Raw genomic sequence first — 4,122 nt, forward strand, 5'->3', positions numbered from 1 at the left:
GTTCAATGCAAAATATCCCACAGAACATCTGGACCACCTTATTTGGCTGTTAAGCAGCAATTTATTTCTCACAGAATCATCTYCATGTTAATAATGTCATCAAGATCAGAGTGACCAAAAAGGTATRTCCTGAAATACTTGATGTTAATCAAATTCCATAAATCTGTTATCAAGGTTTCTTTGTTTTACTGTCATGGCTTAATCCCAGTTGGCAACTAATACCACATAGCTCCTAATTCACATACCGCCACCTCTGGTAAATGTTGTGGGTCAAGAACGGTGTAATAATCAAAACAAAATACTGTAATAATACAAAAAGGAGAGAGAGGGAGAGAGGAATAGACCCCAGAAGAAACAATGGTACCGTTGCACAGTACAGTTTCTCACCCCTTGAGATGATGCCCAGCCCATTCCTGAGTAGTGACCAGCAGCCCCCAGACACCTTCYCCCCAGCCAGCTCCTGRCATTTTGTRTACTGAGCATGACRTTCTGGTCTRTGGAAYATCCCTTTGGCTAGTTCAGGTCAGATGTCCTGGGCATGCTCCCTCTGGCTTCTTATTCACCTGCTTACTGGCAAAAAGGAGAAACTGGGAAGTTCTCAACTCAGAATAAGCACTGCTCAGTAACAACCAAAACATCAAWGTGTTATTAACATGATTCTCATACTGAATCYAAAACACAGCCCTGTACTTGTTGCTAAAAAGAAAATCAACTCTATCCCTGCTGAAACCAGTACAGTATCCACACCTCATTCCATATAATTTACATCATGCCATTTCCCATGCTTTCCAAAGAGACATTAACCATCCTGTCTTTGGAGAGATGGATACACAACTGTCACTCCCTTAGCCTGTGGACAATGTCTATAAAAGTCTATTGAGCTCATTTAGTTTGTGACTTGGAGCTCCTTCCATCATRAGAATCTGTGGTGTGTGGTTTKGGACTGTTGCATGTTGAAGCCAGTTCTGATTCTGTCACTGCTGCTCTACCTCAGTTTTATGTAAGTTCATTCTTTATTAACATGATGATCAAAACGGAGACAGGTTCTGACCCCCAAATCTGGAGTGGTGGATACAGGCATTATGAGGCACCCACTGTGGAGTTGGGTAGAAGTCCACCATGGAAATTATAATATGCCACATTATACAGAAATTACCATAATACATTTTAATACATTTTAATTCACTGACTATTCTCGCCCAGAAGCAAATCCCCTTGAGGCAGSTACTGGACTGCTCCATCCTCCTGCATAACCCACCAAGTGCACAAAGGTCCTTGAACAGAAGCACCCCCATGGACAAGTTTGCCTTTGCCTGAGGCAGAAATAACCCAGACTGTCTTCCCCAGCATATTTTTAATGTGTACTGCAGGAATTCCACTCCCTTTTACAGTTCAGAATAGTATTGTSTGAACAGGGCCAGCCTRATTGGCAGATCCCCTAGTGTTGCCTAAGGACCTGGCCTCTGCTAAATGTGTGTCCTGGTGTTTGAAGGTCCCACCACCCACTGCTCTCAGTGCAATGTTTAACCATTTGTCATATTCTCCAATCTTCCTAGAGGCTGGTTCATAGCAGGGAATATGATAAACCCTCTAAGTGCCACACTTTTTGGCCCAAGTGTCTATAAAGTTGTTTCAGAAAGGATTCCCAGATTGTCCCACAGAGTGACAATTCTCTCTGTGCTACATGTCTCCATAAGATGTGCCTCTCGRGGTCCAGGACAGTATTCCAAACAGTAGCATGGGAGACAGGAACATGGTGCTTGCCTTGATTTTTGGGAGTGTGTTATAGTCAATCTGCCAGACCTCCCCATTTATATTTTAGCCATCATGCTTCTTAGCAGAGGGACTTTAATCATCTGGCTTTCTTAATTGCAGTGCAAGCTTCACATTCATGGATAATCTGTGTGATAGTGTCTGTCCTTGGTTAAGGCCACCTCTTGGTCATGAACCCATCTAAATGTTGCATCTCTTGAGAGCCCAGGATGTCAGGGGCCCGTGGAGCGAGAAACCATCCACCCTTAAGCTGCCAGTGCAAATCCACCCGGGTCAATTCAGTCTTAGCAGCCTGATCCCCCTGTTGCTTATTCTGTCCATCTTCAGTGGCCTGACTTTCAATACATGAGCATCTATCTACCTGATATACCTTCACAACGAAGTCAAGTTCTCCACTGGGGAGAGAGATGGCACTGCCAGTTATTCTGCTTCCATTGCTGCAAACACCCCACAGGGTATTTGCCACCCTCTGTAGATGAGTACAGAGATGAAGCATCAGCCATTTTTCTTGTTCAGCAGTGTCTGAAGCCAGCTGGATGGGTTTCACCTCTGCAAATTGACTTTCCTTCTCCTTTAGCAGTTTCCACAGCTTGTCATAAGGGACTTCATATAGTAAGCTTCTACCTGTGATGCTTTCCTACAGCAGGACCCATGRTTAAACAAGGCATACCCTTCTCACTTACCGGTGTACATACTGAGCATGACATTCTTTGGTGGAGAATATCCCTCTGGCCAGTTCAGGTCAGATTTCCTGGATATGCTCTGTCTCAGCTTCTTGTCCATCTGCTCACTGGCAGGGCACAGGAAACTGGAAAGCCCTTGAACTGGAATAAGCACTACTAAGCAACAAAGCGTCAGTGTGTCATCWACATTATTCTCATATTGAATTAAAAACACAGGACTGTACCAGCTACTGAGAAGAAAATTAATTCCATCTCAGCTGAAACCAGGACACTTGCCTAGAAGAGGGAGTGTTTCTGGCAACTGGTGCTGGTGTAATTACTCTAATTCGGATTTCAAACATTGCTTGTTCCTGTAAAAGAAACAAGTTTCCTGCACCTCCTCACATGAAACAAATTCTTTGTATAGCTTCTCCTTAGCTGGCAAATACTGTCCTGTGCCCCGACATCTCCTTGTCCAAAGCTGTCTCTCGGCTGTCTCCCCCAGYCCTGGCCCTTAATAGGATACTTCACCTCCACCAACATCTTCTCCAGCAGGTCTCCAGCAGAAAAGGGAAGGTGAATGGCAGGTTGGGTTAATTTATTTTTCCTCCATAATGTGAGTTTTGTGCCTCTGACATCGCTTCTTCCTGCTACCCACCATCACCTCTCCTCTCTGCCAGKTGAGCCTGGGAAATCCACTGTCCTGCTGCTCAAGGTACAGAACACTTTGAAAATAAGCAGAGTAGTATGGACCCATACATGTTTTACAACACCATGTAAGAATACCTAGTGCACTATTTAAGCCAGTTGTAAATTATTTCATTATTTGCTGATTCAATTGTGTATTTTTTACATAGGTTCACTCAACAAAGGAATGTTTCTGTTTACATCTATTGTCAAGGTGAAGCAAAAGCATGCATTGCAAAATCGCTTCTGTTAACATTAGAAAMTGATTTTTTCTATGGTTTGTGGACTTTGGATCAGAAATCCTCTGTGTTGCATGTGCTTTTCAATGAYTGCTGTGTAATTAGGCCCTGATGTTTCGGCAGAAGAATGCTCTCTAGCCTGCTGCCAGACCAGCACGCTCCCTGCTGCACCTGCACAAAGCTTCCTGATAAGGCTGCTCCAATTGGCACCTGAAGGAATGTGGTGCAGATCAGCAGCAAGTCGCCAGTACAGTGGCTCCACTGTATCCTCAGTTAAGCTGTAACTGATATATAAACAGGAAAAAAGCTGACTTTTTGTTTGTAACAAGCAGTGCATAGAGTTAGAGCAGATTAGATTTGTATTTTGAAAAGAGCAAATTTCAGTGGCTTTCAAACACTTGGATTTGGTTCAGATCCTGCAACAATGGAAAAGGTTTGCAAATCTAAGCCCAAGCAATCTTAGAATTATTCAATTGGTTTTTTTTTTCTCTATAACCTGCATTTCTTTTCMTTAATAGGACCAAATTAGTGTTTTCCCCCTTTATTAAACGTAAGTAACATAATAACTGAAAAGAATTATTTTTCTTACCCAAATACARGTCACTGCAGAATCAAATGGATCAGTAGTCTGGCCAATAGGATTCAGAGGTCTGAATCACTATCGTGTTGACTGCTGCTCTTCAYACTCCTGTTATACCCTGGATCTTCATCAAATGTTACAGGTGATAGACCAACACCTAAAAGAGTAATTTGTATCCGTG

The sequence above is a fragment of the Malurus melanocephalus genome, unplaced genomic scaffold, assembly GCF_030028575.1.
Source record: "Malurus melanocephalus ecotype Western Australia unplaced genomic scaffold, MMel_1.1 scaffold_71, whole genome shotgun sequence".
Taxonomy (NCBI): Eukaryota; Metazoa; Chordata; class Aves; order Passeriformes; family Maluridae; genus Malurus; species Malurus melanocephalus.